General features: G+C 42.3%; 1 long non-coding RNA gene across 2 annotated transcripts; it reads left to right on the forward strand.

Moving 5' to 3' along the window:
* Window positions 1-6,040: 6,040 nt before the first annotated feature.
* LOC118945310 lies at window positions 6,041-13,213 on the forward strand. Of its 2 annotated transcripts, none has more exons than XR_005040453.1 (3): window positions 6,041-6,328; window positions 11,443-11,552; window positions 11,801-13,213. It is a non-coding gene; the product is annotated as an uncharacterized LOC118945310 (long non-coding RNA). The 2 variants fall into 2 exon arrangements; XR_005040452.1 differs by having other exon boundaries at window positions 6,059-6,167.
* Window positions 13,214-18,003: the final 4,790 nt, after the last annotated feature.

Consider the following 18,003-nt stretch of genomic DNA (forward strand, 5'->3'; position numbering starts at 1 on the left):
GAGTCTGTTTTTTACCTATGTTCTGTCCTGGAGAGTTTTTCCGGCGTCCTGGAACGCACCCTGTCTGGTTGCCGGGCAATGTAGCCAGTTGGGGTTTCTGATTACACGCACCTGTATCCCATCAGCTATCTGCACACCTGGTCCTGATCATCTCTCCTCTTCATAAGCCCGGACCTGACATCCATTCCCTGCCGGATCGTTAGCCATGAACAGTATGTTGTGCCAGAGTATCAGCCTCAAGTTGGATAGAAGTTGTTTTGTTGTTTGTTACGTATTGCTTGCCTTGAACTTACCTCTGTTTGTTCTGTCTTCAGTTACTCACCCGGATCATTTACCCCATTCCCGCCTGGTCGTCAGAAGATTCCGCTTCCCCATTGGATCCACCTATTTACTCCCATCAACTCATCACCGCTACCCGCTACACCACCTGGATATATCTACCCATTCACTTGTAAATAAATACTCACCTTTTTCCTACTCTCCTTGTCCTGGTCTGCTTCTGGGTTCGACTTTGAAGAATCGTGACAGTTCCGAGGACGTGAGGACGACGGTCCTATGTCAGAATGGTTTAGATAATAATTACAGAACGAAGCCAACATCAGCGTGAGCTTTGGTTGTGAATGGTATGAACTTTGAACTCTTATTCACTACAGAAGTGACACCTCCTAGCCGTTGAGTTAGCAACAGCAGATGCAAACGAGGGTTAGGAAGGAACAGACAGCGTATCCCGTCTATCACACAACAACGTTACTACAACGTATCCAATCGACCACCAGAGACATTCTTCAAAGGACTCGGTTTGGCAACACAGCCTTCCATCTACCACCAACCTACTGAAGCGCAGCTCAGAGTAAATATTTATTGCATTTTCCTTTTCCAAATGGGCGGTAATTTAGAATGCATAAGATACTGTATTTACGATAGCACAGCTTCGCCCTTTGTTCCTCAGTCTTCCCCCGCTCTTTCACTTTCACCCAGCCCCTTTTCTTTTGTGTAACAAGCTGTCATATCTGTTCCGCCCGCTAGGGACGTTTTAACTTTATAATGTAATTTGTAATCAAGTTATGATTTAATTATGTGTACGTGTAATTCTGTGTGATTAGTTAGGTATTTAGTAAATAAATAATTGAACCCAATTTTGTATTGCTGATTCAACTTGTTAGCCAGGGTTCGTGCAGATAACTAAGATTTTGCAACTTTCAGATGAGACTGAATTAAGATGACGATTAATATTGACTGCTATTGATGTAAAATATTACTAGGTCTTTAAGAGTTTATTCGGAAGATAACAGCTCTATAAATATTATTTTGTGGTGCCCGACTATCTAGTTAATTACATTTACATGATTAGTTCAATCAGGAAATATTAATTACAGAGAAATTATTTTATAGAATAGTATGTCATATCACTTAATCCGGCATAGCCAAAGACACGACAGTTGAATTAGGTGCAATCTGACTGGCAGCAATATCCTTGCCTGTGAAGCCCTTTTTGTGCAAAGCAATGATGACAGTACGTGTTTCCTTGCAGGTAACCATGGTTGACATAGGAAGAACAATGATTCCAAGCACCACCCTCCTTTTGAAGCTTCCAGTCTGTTATTCGAACTCAATCAGCATGACAGAGTGAATTCCAACCTTGTCCTTGTCAACACTCACACCTGTGTTAACGAGAGAATCACTGACAAGATGTCTGCTGGTCCTTTTGTGGCAGGGCTGAAATGCAGTGGAAATGTTTTTGGGGGATTCAATTCATTTGCATGGCAAAGAGGGACTTTGCAATTAATTGCAATTCATCTGATCAGTCTTCATAACATTCTGGAGTATATGCAAATTTCCATCATACAAACTGAGGCTGCAGACTTTGTGAAAATGTATATTTGTGTCATTCTCAACTTTTGGCCACGACTGTACAGTGCCTTCAGAAAGTATTCATACCCTTTGACTTTTTCCACATTTTGATGTGTTACAGCCTGAATTTAAAATAGATTAAATTGAGATGTTGTGTCGCAGGCCTACACACAATACCCCATAATGTCAAAGTGTCATAATGTCAAACATTTTTACAAATGAATTAGAAATATAAAGCTGAAATGTCTTGAGTCAATAAGTATTCATCCCCTTTGTTATGGCAAGCCTAAATAAGTTCAGGAGTAAAAATGTGCTTAACAAGTCATATACAAAGTTGCATAGACTCTCTCTGTGTGCAATAATAGTGTTTAACATGATTTTTGAATGACCTCATCTCTGTACCCCACACATATAATTAATTATCTGTAAGGTCCCTCAGTTGAACAGTGAATTTCAAACACAGATTCAACCACAAAGACCAGGTAGGTTTTCCAATGCCTCACAAAGAAGGGCTGCTATTGGTAGATGGGTTAAAAAAAAGCAGACATTGAATATCCGTTTGAGTATGATGAAGTTATTAATTAAACTTTGGATGGTGTATCAATAAACCCAGTCACTACAAAGATACAGGTGGCCTTCCTAACTCAGTTGCCGGAGAGGATGGAAACCTCTCAAGGATTTCACCATGACGTCAATGTTGACTTTAAAACAGTTACAGAGTTTAATGGCTGTGATAGCAAAAAACTGAGGATGGATCAACAACATTGTAGTTACTCCACAATACTAACCTAATTGACAGAGCGAAAAGAAGGAAGCCTGTACAGAAGAAAACATGCATCCGCTTTGCAATAAGGCATTAAAGTAAAACTGCAAAAAAATGTGGCAAAGAAAGGAACTTTATGCACTGAATACAAAGCGTTGTGTTGGATTTGCCCTAAACATAACACATCACTGAGTACCACTCTTCACATTTTCAAACATGGTGGTGGCTGCATCATGTTATAGGTATGCTCAAATTGTTTTAATAATAATGTGCAAGTACTGTACAATACAGGTGTACAAAGCTCTTAGAGACTTACCCAGAAAGACTCACAGCTGTAATCGCTGCCAAAGGTGATGCTCACTTGTATTGACTCAGGGGGTTGAATACTTATCTAATCAATAAATATTCATGTTTTATTTCCATCTTTTTTTATCTACAAATGTTAAAAATGTTCTTCCACTTTGACATTACAGAGTATTTTCTGTAGATCATTGACAAAAGATGACAATTAAATCCATTTGAATCCCACTTTGTAAAACAACAAAATGTGGAAAAAGTCCAGGTGTGTGAGTACTTTCTGAAGGCACTGTTACTGCAAGCACTATAAGGCTCCCTAACAGAAGAGCAGTAACAGGCCTGTAACAGGTACTCCGTAGCGGGCAGCGTGGCGGGGGCTACGGACGCCCCTCTGGAGCTGAGAGGCTCTCTGGACTGCTGGGCGTGCTCAGTACTGGTGACGGTGTGTGTGTGTGTGTGTGTGTGTGTGTGTGTGTGTGTGTGTGTGTGTGTGTGTGTGTGTGTGTGTGTGTGTGTGTGTGTGTGTGTGTGTGTGTGTGTGTGTGTGTGTGTGTGTGTGTTAGATGGTTTCACACCATTAACCATTTCTCGTCCCTCTCGTCCCCAGGTGCAACCCAATGGCACGTCCCTGTACTGTTCAGACCTGCTGGATGATGGTGGTTGTGTGGCCCTGCTGGTGGTGGGCTTCATCCTGGTCACCCCCCTCCTGGTCCTGGCTCTGGCTGCCTACTCACCCGCCACCTCCAACTGGGCCTCTGTTTCATCCCCTACAGCAGGGACGTCTACAAGAACCTGCCTGGCTCGCGCCAACGTAGAGGAGACTGCTGTGGCCAGCATGGGGCCTCAGAGGGGGAGGGCAAAAGCAGTGTGTGGGTGTGAGGGGAGGGATATGTTGACCCTAACCACTGAAGAAATTCGGCTTGTCACCAAAAGCACTCACAAACTTCTACAGATGCACAATCGAGAGCATCCTGTCGGGCTGTATCACCGCCTGGTACGGCAACTGCTCCGCCCACAACCGTAAGGCTCTCCAGAGGGTAGTGAGGTCTGCACAACGCATCACCGGGGCAAACTACCTGCCCTCCAGGACACCTACACCACCCGATGTCATAGGAAGGCCATAAAGATCATCAAGGACAACAACCACCCGAGCCACTGCCTGTTCACCCCGCTATCATCCAGAAGGCGAGGTCAGTACAGGTGCATCAAAGCTGGGACCGAGAGACTGAAAAACAGCTTCTATCTCAAGGCCATCAGACTGTTAAACAGCCACCACTAATCTTGAGTGGCTGCTGCCAACACACTGACTCAACTCCAGCCACTGTAATAATGGGAATTGATGGGAAATGATGTAAAATATATCACTAGCCACTTTAAACAATGCTACCTAATATAATGTTTACATACCCTACATTATTCATCTCATATGTATATGTATATACTGTACTCTATATCATCTACTGCATCTTTATGTAATACATGTATCACTAGCCACTTTAACTATGCCACTTTGTTTACATACTCATCTCATATGTATATACTGCACTCAATACCATCTACTGTATCTTGCCTATGCCGCTCTGTACCATCACTCATTCATATATCTTATGTACATATTCTTTATCCCCTTACACTTGTGTCTATAAGGTAGTAGTTTTGGAATTGTTAGCTAGATTACTTGTTGGTTATTACTGAATTGTCGGAACTAGAAGCACACGCATTTCGCTACACTCGCATTAACATCTGCTAACCATGTGTATGTGAAGAAATAAAATTTGATTTGATTTGATGCGGGGTCAAATAACATTTTCTTCCCTCTTAAGGTTATGGTTAGGATTGGGGATCAAGTAATCTGATCCTAGATCTGTAGATAGAGGCAACTTCTACCTTGAGCAGGGAGGGAAGAAATGTGAAGGAAAGGAAAAAACAGGGCATGAGGGTAGTAGGGAAAGTTGAGGTGTGGACTCGTGGACACAGTTACAATATGCCTATGAGTCTTGGGGTGGTGGTGTTGTGGAGGTGGATCTTACAATACACTGGTTTGTAGATTGCAGAGAGCAAAGGTGAAGCTGTAAAAACATAAGTATGCTACATGAAGTACTATCAAATACCACCTTAACTACACTGCAATTATTTGTTATTATGTTTGTTTTTTATGTTGAAAAATCCTGTACTGTTAATAAATTATGTTTGTTTAGAATAAAATATTTCCATTATATCAGAAAAGGTGTTTTGTCTTCTAGAAAGAACTACAAGTGAATCAGTTTCTCTCTGGCATGAAATTACAACATCTCCCTCTAGTGGAGCACGAGATTCCAACTGCCATTACATCACCTCACAAACTTGTGGGTTACCAAGGCTACTATCTCTCTGATGCCATATGGCAGCTGTCAAATGTTGACTCTTTAATCAAAGTTTTAATGACATATTAATTCCAAGTAAGAACATCATATAAATATGTTATATAGAATCAAAACGCTTTTATAGCATAACTTTACTCAGTAACTAGAAGGGTTTGCTTGTATTCACTTGTCTGGCTTGAATAGAATGATGACATTTGTAGAAAATGTTACCATGTGGAGATACAACAAAATGTTTTACATAGTGTGGGTAAACACATCATATTGACTGACTAAAATTGCATCCCTTGCCAATTGCATCACCATGTCCTTGTTTAACAGTTAAAAAGGGAATAGTGTTGGGGAGTAGTGAAATACATGTATTTACATTTTTAACTACATTTTGCAGTAGCTTGTTGTTGGTAGTAGAACTAACTAAAATCTTGGTAGTGTTTTCAGCAGTGAATTACATTTTTGACATGTAGTGGTGTAGCTAACTAGGACTACTGGAACTACACACTATACTTTTTTGCTCAAATAAAATAAAATATGGGTGAAGTAGGCAAGAATTTCGTATATCAACAATTCAAATTATTGATATAAAAAATGCAAGTATTGGTATAAAAAAAATAAAATTATTGATATAAAATATTCTATGAATATATGTTAAATCGGCTTTTCATACCCCAACACTGTAAGAGAACACAGCAACAATTCACTGGAAATCTATTAACTTCCATGCCAAGTTGCCAACACACGCATACGGTAAATGCAGGGGCGGGGTCAGAGGGCAAGGGAGGCTTGTTTTGTGTTGTGACCATACGCTGAAGGATTAGCTATTTAAAGACGCGGAGTCGACAGTGGAAAATTTCCATGTTCTTGCTGTATCAAAGGGAGAGTGACAGACGCGCTACAAGGCAGGTTGCTTATACACCATAATTTGTCAGGGGAATGAGCTCTGACTGCCTCGAGACATCAAACCGGAAGCAAATTATACAATTTCTAGGACAATTCTAAAGAAACAAACTCACTACAAAACTCACTATAAATTCATACCGTTTTGATCTTTGATTTCCAGGTGAGTTATGACCACTTTTACTATTCAATAGCGCCAAGACGTCCTTGGCGTTTTCAATATTTAGTTTTCACATTTAGTATTGTGTTGTTATAACCTTTTGTATTGATTGGCCTATGTGAAGTCGTTGATATGGAACCCACTTTGTAGCCTCATTAGGCCAAAATTATGTCAGAATTGAGGGCACAAACTGAAATGGATGTAGGAAAACACTCACGCTGTAAAAACTATTGGTCACAAAATTCCGGAGAAATGAAGGATCATGTATAATAATACCCTGTTGGTCACTAAATCCGGGCACAAGGACCACGTAAAAACGGTTGGCTCGTTTGCCCTCTCCCCTCTTAGCTGTTGGCTGTGAATGCCCTCACCCGCTATATACTTACAGTGCCTTGCAAAAGTATTCATCTCCCTTGGCGTTTTTCCTATTTTGTTGCTTTACAACCTGCAATTTGAATGGATTTCATGTTTGGGATTTTATGTAATTCATGTAATAAGATCTGGTGCAACAAATTACCTTCAGAAGTCACATAATTAGTTAGATTGCACATAAGTGGACTTTATTTAAGTGTCATATGATCTGTCACATGATCTCAGTATACAGTGGGGCAAAAAAGTATTTAGTCATCACCAATTGTGCAAGTTCTCCCACTTAAAAAGATGAGAGGCCTGTAATTTTCATCATAGGTACACTTCAACTATGACAGACAAAATGAGAAAAAAAATCCAGAAAATCACATTGTAGGATTTTTAATAAATTAATTTGCAAATTATGGTGGAAAATAAGTATTGAGCTTTTTGGCCATGAAGGAAAACGCTATGTCTGGCGCAAACCTAACACCTCTCATTACCCCGAGAACAACATCCCCACAGTGAAGCACGGTGGTGGCAGCATCATGCTTTGGGATGTTTTTCATTGGCAGGGACTGGGAAACTGGTCAGAATTAAAGGAACGATGGATGGTGCTAAATACAGGGAATTTCATGAGGGGAAACTGTTTCAGTCTTCCAGAGATTTGAGACTGGGACGGAGGTTCACGTTCCAGCAGGACTATGACCCTAAGCATACTGCTAAAGCAACACTCGAGTGGTTTAAGGGGAAACATTTAAATGTCTTGGAATCGCCTAGTCAAAGCCCAGACTTCAATCCAATTGAGAATCTGTGGGATGACTTAAAGATTGCTGTACACCAGTGGAACCCATCCAACTTGAATGAGCTGGAGCAGTTTTGCCTTGAAGAATGGGCAAAAATCCCAGTGGCTAAATGTGCCAAGCTTATAGAGACATACCCCAAGAGACTGGCAGCTGTAATTTCTGCAAAAGGTGGCTCTACAAAGTATTGACTTTGGGGATGTGAATAGTTTATGTACGCTCAAGTTTTCTGTTTTTTTGTCTTATTTCATGCTTGTTTCACAATAAAAAATATTTTGCATCTTCAAAGTGTGTTGTGTAAATCAAATGATACAAACCCCTAAAAATCTATTTTAATTCCTGGTTGTAAAGGCAACAAAATAGATAAAATGCCAAGGGGGGTGAATACTTTTGGAAGCCACTGTATAACTGATTGGTTTGGTTCTGTCCTCTATAGTGCTGTCCAGTTAGAACATGATGTTGAGACCCATCACTGTAGTTTTGATAGTCACCACCACTCACAGACACAGCTGTTTCCTTTGAAGATGTTTATATGATTCTGGTAATGTGAATTACTTTGAATCTTATTGTTGTGGTTCTATAAGACAAAGATATGCACACGTGGAAACAGTATTATCTAAGGGTTATAACTATGCAATACACATATTAGTGACTTCGGAAAGTATTCAGACCCCTTGACTTCCACATATTGTTACCTTGTAGCCTTATTCTGAAATGGATTACATTTTTTTTAAATCCTCAGCAATCAACACACAATATCCTGTAATGACAAAGCGATAACAGGTTTTTAGACATTTTTGCAAATTGATAAAAAAAAAATAAAAACTGAAATACCTTACTTACATAATTATTCAGACCCTTTGCTATGAGACTCGAAACTGAGCTCCGGTGCATCCTGTTTCCATTGATCATCCTTGAGATGTTTCTACAACTTGATTGGACATGATTTGGAAAGGCACACAAATGTCCGTAGAGCTCCAATACAGGATTGTGTCAAGGCACTGATCTGGGAAAGGGTACCGAACAATGTCTGCAGTATTGAAGATCCCCAAGAACAAGTAGCCTCCATCATTCTTAAATGGAAAAAGTTTGGAGCCATCGAGACTCTTCCTAGATCTGGCCGCCCAGCCAAACTGAGCAATCAGGGAAGAAGGGCTTTGGTCAGGGAGGTGACCAAAAACCCAATGGTCACTCTGCCAGAGTTCTTCAGTTCCTCTGTGGAGATGGGAGAACCTTCCAGAAAGACAATCATCTCTGCAGCACTCTGCCAATCAGGCCTTTATGGTAGAGTGGCCAGACGGAAGCCACTCCTCTGTAAAAGACACATGACACTTGGAGTTTGCCAAAGGGCACCTAAAGACTTTCAGACCATGAGAAACAAGATTCTCAACTCTGATGAAACCATGATTGAACTCTTTGTCCTGAATGCCAAGCGTCACGTCTGGAGGAAACCTGCCACCATCCCTACGGTGAATCGTGGTGGCAGCATCATGCTGTGGGGATGTACAGAGAGATCCTTGATGAAAACCTGCTCCATAGTGCTCAGGACCTCAGACTGAGACAAAGGTTCACCTTCCAACAGGACAACGACCCTAAGCACACAACCAAGACAACGCAGGAGTGGCTTCGGGACAAGTCTCTGAATATCCTTGAGTGGCCCCAGCCAGAGCCCGGACTTGAACCCGTTCTAACATCTCTGGAGAGACCTGAAAATAGCTGTGCAACATTCCCCATCTAACCTGACAGAGCTTGAGAGGATCTGCAGAGAAGAATGGGAGAAACTCCCCAAATACATGCGTGCCAAGCTTGTAGCGTCATACCCAAGAAGACACGAGGCTGTAATCACTGCCAAAGGTGCTTCAACAAAGTACTGAGTAAAGGGTCTCAATACTTATGTAAATGTGATATTAATTTTTTTTATTATTGTAAATTAGCAGGAATTTATTTAAAAATGTTTTTGCTTTGCCATTATGTGGTATTGTGTGTAGATTTATGAGAGAAAAAAACAATTGAATCAATTTTAGAATAAGGCTGTAACATAACAAAATGTGGAAAAAGTCAAGGGGTCTGAATACTTTCCGAAGGCACTGTATGTACATGAGTAAATGGCAAATGGCATTATACTTATAACATGTCTATAAAGGCCAATAAACACAGCATCAATATAAACATAAACTTAAACAGTCCCCTCTTGGAGAGAGAGAAACCAATTATTTGGATTGACAAAGGGTCCAAATTTATAGCACCCTCTCTCTCCAGCCTCATGTGCAAATCTGCAACCTTATCAGTTCTGCCCTGGCGCCACAGGGTCCTAAATTATTCTGCGCATGAGCAAGCTCCAAGAACTGTCTAAGATGACTCTATAAGCTCACCCATGGCAACACAATAAAACACCTTAATACAGGCTACTATGGAAAACGCAGTGGTAGCGTGTGCATGCAAAAGACTGCTTACCAATACAACAATTAAACCACTTATACAAAAGTACTTGTGCAACCAATGCAATAGTACTAATAGTATGGAATAATACTACATACGATAAACAATAGGCAAAGTAGTATTGGCAACTCTGACATTAAAGAATAATAACAGCCATACTGTAGAAGATGTGTCTAAAAGCTATCAAAGTAACAGTAAGTAATTAGTGGTAATTACCTATTATTACACAGCATGTAAAAACCCCAATAACCCCCCTACAACTTACATTTCGATGCACCCACAACATTCAGACATTTGTGTTACTGTGGACAACAACAAGTCCTCAGAAACATTGGTCTTCTCCCTTCTGATGACAATAACACTGAGTGGGGCGGGTGCGGAGTCCAGTTGCGCATTTCCAAGGGAATTGCAGGGCTATGATGGGTAAGCGATATCTTAGGTAGACTGAGCAGCCAAACTAACGGGACTTAAGGGAAACTGAAGGGACTGTGAGGGGAAGTTAGGTAGCGAGGAGAGGAGCAGGACGGCATTTTTTACACATGCAATAACAGCTTAGTTGGGCATGTATGGGTCACCATGACTGGGCTTACCATGACTGGGCTTACCATGACTGGGCTTACCATGTCTGGGCTTACTATGACTGGGGTTACCATGTCTGGGCTTACCATGTCTGGGGTTACCTTTTACCTAGCAGGTGACATAGAAGTCCTATACTATAAAGGAGATTAGATTAGCTTGTTGGTTTGTTCTCACAATTCCCTAGAGTCATGTTAAGCGTCCTGGCATTATAACAGCCAGAAACACTGACCTAAGCAGACCTGAAGCTTAGGATAGAAACTAACTTTACTATTGCAAATCAACTTTCATAAGAAGATGCGTAGACTCAATATTTGCTCTGTGACATTGACTTCTTGCTGTCACAACATAGTTGCATAATGTAAACAGAAAAGTAGAATGAGACTGTATAAGTAGGCACTGGATAGAATATGTCTGTTAGATGGGACTTTTTTGGCCTGTGTCTCCAGCACAAAGCCAGACAGAGATTTGGGTCACTGATTGTGAATATGTAACTTACATCATTTAAAAGCTCCCTTTGATGAAGTGCCTGTTTTTAACATGCATCTATTTGATCTTCTGTCATAGCTGGAAGTAATAATCTAAATGGTTCACCGCCTGCCTCCAGGGTCCCAAACATTAAGGACAAGGAAGAAAATACCCTTTTGCTACTGTCTCTCTCTCTCTCTCTCTCTCAAACAGAAAAATGAAAGTCCTACACCCAAACCACAATTACACATTTGGAGTGTGTCAGTTTTAGAAATGGATAATAACTCAATTTTGCTGGTTTAATTCAGAAGAGGGATGAGTAGCTCTTACATTCCCTGAACAAGGCACGTAATTTCTTTTGTGAGAAACAGAGCACATAATGCAATATGATTGTTCAAGTTCTTGATCATACCCTGCTGAGTTATGGAGTACCTAGTATTAATGCTTCTTTTAAATAACAGAATCCTTGTTCTCTCTTTTCAGACTGGCTCCTCTAGCTGCTGCACCAATGGGTGTGAAGGTTCTCCAGTGTTTTCCCTGGTACAAGAGGTGTAAAGACAAGGTCAAGAGCAGAGACTGCCTCCCTAAAGAGGGTAGGAACACCAGCTACAGTTTTTGCTGGAGTGGGATGCTTTTTTGTTTTAGATTTTTTCAGAGGCACTATTTTCAAAAAGCGGAACACTATGTTATTTGGAATGTAATGTTGGACTGAAAACCCTTTGACAGTTCATCAACATCAGTAGTAGTACAATATGGGGATGTGACTTACCAAGATAGATTAATGTCAGTATTAATGTAAAGTTAATGGGTTTTTAATTATGTCCTCTCTCCTCCCTTCCAGTTCCATCCATTGAGACAGAGCCCCAGTTTGCCCCGTCAACCTATGCCAGTGATGGTGCTGGAGGAGGAGTTGTCTACTTTTCCCACAAGGCAAGAGTGGCCTACAGACATCAGATGGAGGGCAACGTTATAGACACCACCTACTGAGCCCCCAACCTCCAGCCCCTGCTGCAAAAACACCCCTCAAAGACTGTCTGCTCAGAAGCATCTTTGTCTTACAACAGACAGTATCCCAGTTCTTCAATGATCGTGTCTGGACAGAAGAATACTAAAATGATGGTCAAACATAAAATGGTCAGAAAACTGTTCTTGTTTTTATTTGAGGAGCTTAGTTCAGCTGAAGGTTTGAGATAGGTGCTTGACTAAAGATGGAGGCTAAGAAGCACTACTGAGAACTATCTGATAGCCATTAGAACATATTTGACAGATGGGAGAAAACACTTTTAGATAGGGGTTGAGAATCTTTGTTTACGCTATTACCTTGAAGTGCATTCTTCTTGTTTTCCTGTCGTTTTATAATTTGTCACTTTATTTATTGTTCTAGGGTCAAAGTTGTGTACGTGTGTCTGCTATACACCTAATGGTTTTGCATATTTTTTGGGGCATGTTTTGTAATGGTCCATTTTCTGTAAAATCCCATCTAGAAACTAGGGTTGTAGACTGGCCATAACTAATACACAGCTATAAGATGAATGTAATAATAACTGTCAATGATTACTGACACTTTATATTCTATTTGTATTGTTGCTATGAAATAATCAACAAAAGACTAATACTGCATTGCTAGTAATGTGACAAGTGACTTTTTAAATAGTTTTGGATAGCTGCAAATAAATGTTTTTGCCGTTTGATTATGTAACCCTTTCTAATGTGTCTTTCTAGTTCGGCACATGATCTCTGTTATCCTATCGCATCCTTTCAAACGTTTTCAGACTGTGTATGTTGGTAACACTGGGGATGTACTTAACAAGCAGGCCTTTATGGCAGACAGACTGTAAACACTTGTTAAAGATTAACACTTTAACCAGTGTCTTGGCACCAAGACACGTGTTTTACATACGAGGATGGCAAAGGGTTATTTACGTAATGCATATCAGATATAACGGTAAGAAGAAAGAGAGGAGATCTTGGTTACTTCCCTGGAGAAATACTACTTTAAAACAAACTACAGTAAAACAACAGTAAAACAAACTACTGTAAAACAAAAGGCAATAAGCAATGGTAATTGGCACACACGTAACATGGTATGTATCAAACCTTTAGAGATAAGCATCTATTCAGTATATTTGGTAACACTGTAGTCATAACTAACATGAAGCAGGTGTCTCAGAGCCTAAGGTAGCCTGGTTGCTGTCTCTGGTACCCAGACTAGCTGTGAGATGTACTACAGATCTTAATAAACATGGAAATCAAATAACTTTCTGATCCAATTGCCTGTTTTATACATTTACCTGTTTCATCATCATGGCAAATTCTAACAGCTGTAACGAAGACGCAGGGAGTCAGGAAGCAGGTGCAGTCGGTGAGGAGCATAGAGTGAATACAAAACAAATACAAAAGGAGTAGCGTCTGAACAAGAAAACAATAACAATAATGACTGATGGGTAATACAACGGCGTGCTAGATAAAGGGTAGTGATGAAGTCAGCGTGAGCCTAATGATGGGGCGCAGCTGTGCCTAATGATGGTTGCCAGGTGTGCGTAATGATGGGTTGCCAAGACAGGTGGTTAGTAGACCGACGACGTAGAGCGCCAGAGCGGGAGAAGATGTGACAGTACCCCCCCCCCCCCCATGACGCACGGCTCCAGCCGCAGGACGATGCCGGCCGGGGGGACGGCCAACAGGGCGAGGAGCGGGCCGTTTTGGATGGCGAAGGTGGAAATCTCGGATGATGTTGGGATCTAGAATGTCATCCAACAGAACCCAACACCGCTCGTCTGGACCATACCCCTCCCAGTCAACCAGGTACTGGAGCCGACCCCCACGACGTTGGGAGTCCAGGAGGGATCTGACGGCATAGGCGGGGCTTCTCTCAATGTCCAGGGGAGACAGAGGTTTGTCATGGGAGACGGTATCAGCCAGGAGACCAGGACCTACAGGCCTGAAGAGGGAAACGTGAAAAGAGGGTGAGATCCGGTAGTTAGTGGGAAGCTGTAATCGGTATGTTACCTCATTGACCGTCCGGTGGACGGACGCCCCACTTCTGAGGCGTCCACCTCCACCACGAAGGGCAGCATAGGTAAAATGCCCCTTCAAGTAGGCGGAAGGCCTCATCAGCTGCAGGACTCCACAACAAATAACAGGGGCCACCCTTGAGGAGAGAGGTGAGAGGAGAGGCAATGCAGCTGAAGTTTTTTTAATGAAGCGGTAGTAGAAAATTGTTGTAGTCCTTTTATAGTGGTTTGGACTGGCAATGACCTGGCTGCCTCGACCTTCCTCTCCTCCATAACCACTCCCTGCGGGCTGATCCGGTATCCCAGGAAGGAGACAGCGGTCTGATGGAACTGGCACTTCTCCAGGAGGCATCACAGAACTACCCGGACGTGGGCGATGTGATCCTCCAAGGTGGCCTTGTAGATCAGGATGTCAGGGGTAGACGCGACTGCGCTGAGGCACAGAGTCTGAAAGCAGGTCGATAGCACAGTTCCAGCGGCGATGAGGAGGGAGACAGGTGGCGCGGGTCTTGGACAAAACCTCCCAGAGATCCTGGTAAACATCCGGGATATCGGCCTGGAGGGCAACCACAGGACTCTCAACCGACGTGGAACCATAGGGTAAGGGAAAGCAGGTCCTCCATCATCTGGCTGCTCAGGCAGTAATCTCCATCCTCGACCAGGAGATGGTGGGGTATGGCGTTGCAGCCATGGGAGGCCATGAATGACTTTGTGTACGGGTGCCTCGATGAGGAGGAAGGGAAGGCTTTCTTGGTGCAGGGGTCCCACAGAGATGGTGAGTGGTGCTGTGATGTGTGTGATTGTCCCAGATCCCAGTGGTCGATTATCCAGCGCTTGAAACGGAAAGGAGAGCGGGTAAGAGGTTATGATCAGGGAGGAGGCAAGGTCCTGGTCAATGTAATTCCTCACGGCACAGGAGTCCACGAGAGCTGTAGAAACAACACACAAGGAACAGCAGCTAGTGAAATCGGTACTAAAAAGGGTTTGGCGGAAAGTGATGATGATGGAATACTCACACCTACCCCAGGAGATGGATAATCACGAGGCCGTCCCTCTGCTCTACTGGATCCCGGGTTGGGATGTAGTGGACACCGTTGAAGCTGGTACTCCTGACCACAATAGGGACTGTCTCCGACAGCATCGCTCAGTGGCGGAGAGGTGTGTGGCCCCTACCTCCATGGGTTCAGGCTCTGAATCAGAACGTTCAACGAAAGAGGGAGAGAGGTGATGGGGGTACCGACGCTCCCGAAGAAGGTTATCCAGCATTGTGCATTGTCATCGCGATGAGTGCGACCAAAGAGAGGGTGTTGTCTCAGCATGCCAACGTCTGGACCTCTTTACGCAATCCTCTTCTGAATAAGGTGCAGAGCGCCGGCTCATTCCATCTGCTGGATGCTGCCACTGTATGAAAGGGGAGGACATACTCCGCAGCAGTCTGGCCATCCTGCCGCAGTTGGAGTAGCCACTCACCCCCCTCTCTGCCCTCTGGTGGATGATCGAAGACTCCTCTGAACAGAGCCATGAACCACTCATAGGAACCCAGCTCCTCCTCTCTTCTCTTCCAGACTGCCGTAGCCGACTACATCACCTGCCCGGTCAGCAGGGAAATAACTGTGGCAACTTTGGACCTCTCTGCCATCTGCTGAGTGAAATAGAGGTAGCACTGGAGGAGGAAGACATAGAATTTGGATGGAATCCCGTCATATTTGTCCGGGAGGAACAAACGGGCATCGCTGACCTGGGCGGACTGCTGAATGGGCTGAGGTACTGGCTCGCTGGGTCGACTCATGTTAGAAGATCCTCCATTGGAGGTGACGGCCCTTGAGGAAGATCTAGACATTGAGGACCTCATCCATCGCAGTCCCCGGTTGCGCCAGCTGGTTGTGGTATTAGTAAAGTAGGTCTCTCTGTTCGTCGACCATCTTGGAGATGTCTCGGGTTGGCTGCTGCTTCCATTTTATGAGACAATATTCTGTAACAAAAACACAGGGAGTCGGGAAGCAGGTGTAGTCGGCAAGTTTAATCTGAAAGAGCATAGAGTAAATACAAAAACAGGAGTAGCATCTGAACAAGAACACAGAAATACTGCCTTATGGGTAATACAACGGAGTGCTAGATAAAGGGGAGGTAATCAGGGTAGTGACAAAGTCCAGGTGTGACTAACGATGGGGCGTAGGTGTGCGTAATGATGGTTGCAAAGTGTGCGTAATGATGGGTTGCCAGGGCAGGTGGTTAGTAGACCGGGCGATGTCAAGCGTGGGAGTGGGAGTAGACGTGACAACAGCAACCAGTGGTTACAATAAACGGTCAATCCAATTGTATCTGTGAACTGTCTCAAATGTGGTTAAAACAGTTATGATGTGTGCAATGTCATTACGCAGACATTATGTTAACACACATTATCATAGCATTATGTTGGCAGTATACTGTAACTGCAGCCATGGATAATATGACTGGTCTCCTTGGTTTTTAATCCTTAAAATGTTGCGAACCAAGGATAGTTTAGCTATTTGATTTTGAATTTTAGGATGCTTTAGGTGTACATTTTTTTGTGGATGAAGCATTGAATTTGACTTACTGATATAAGTCCATAGAAACACAGTTTCATACATGGATAAACAGAGAGTCAAAAAATAAATCAAAAGGAAGATTGTTTTAAAGGGTAGGTCCTATATCTGAGCGCTAAAAGAAAGATAAGGAAATGATTTCTTTTTTTTTTTTTACCCATATTTAACCAATTTTTGGGCACTAAACTACTTCCATATACAGTATACTTCCATTCTTTTTTTAAACTGGTACCTTCAGACTAGTCTTGTGAGGCTTGAAGTTGTCCTAGAGCACAACCTGGTCTCATAGACCTAACATATTCGTGACACTCAAATTAGTAATGATACGTTATGTTTGGTATGGTTACATAAGACAAAAGGTTACTTAAGGCAAAAATTAAATGAGAGTGGTTGGTCATATAACGCGAATGTCTAGCAACCCAAAGGTTGTGTGTTTGAATCTCATCACGGACAATTTTAGCTAATTAGCAACTTTGCAACTACTTACTACTTTTTTAGCTACTACGCAGCCATTTAGCATGTTGGCTAACCCTTTCCCTAACACTAACCCTAACCTTAACCATTTAACTTAACTCCTAACCTTAACCCTAACCCCCTAGCCTATCTAACATTAGCCAGCTAGCTAATGTTAGCATTAGCCACCCAACTAACGTTAGCAACAACAAATTCGTAATTCGTAACATATAATATGTTTTGCAAATTCGGAACATATTGTATGAAATGGATGATGGACATCCACAAATTAATACATACCATATGAAATGTAACATACAGTATCATACTAAATGGAGTATCTCAGCTTTACGTACAGAATAATACAATATGCTCTGAGACCAGGTTGCAGCCTAGTGCAAAACAACCAACATGTACATGTTCGAAGAGTCTCACCTTTCCATAGAGAAAGATTGTGCAAAGCTGTCATCAAAGCAAAGAGTGGCTACTTTGAAGAATCTCAAATATAAAATATAGTTACATTTGTTTAACACATTTTTAGTTACCACATGATTCCTTCCATATGTTTTATTTCATAGTTTTGATGTCTTCACTATTATTCTACAATGTAGAAAATAGTAAAAATAAAGAAAACCCCTGGAATGAGTAGGTGTGAACAAACTTTTGTCTGGTACTGTACGTGTAGGTAAAGGTAAACTACTCATAGATAACTATGCATAGATAATAAACAGAGAGTTGCAGCAGCGTAAAAATGGGGGGGGTTGCAATTTGCAAATAGTCTGGGTAGCCATTTGGTTAACTGTTCAGGAGTCTTATGGCTTGGGGGTAGAAGCTGTTAAGAAGCCTTTCGTACCTAGATTTGGTGCTTCGGTACCGCCAGCCGCGTGGTAGCAGAGTGGCTCGAGTCTTTGGCAATTTTTAGGGCCTTCCTCTGACACCGTCTGGTATAGAGGTCCTGAATGGCAGGAAGTGTGGCTCCAGTGATGTACTGGGCCATACCCTCTGTAGTG

Source organism: Oncorhynchus mykiss, chromosome Y (assembly GCF_013265735.2).
Source record: "Oncorhynchus mykiss isolate Arlee chromosome Y, USDA_OmykA_1.1, whole genome shotgun sequence".
NCBI classification, from domain to species: domain Eukaryota; kingdom Metazoa; phylum Chordata; class Actinopteri; order Salmoniformes; family Salmonidae; genus Oncorhynchus; species Oncorhynchus mykiss.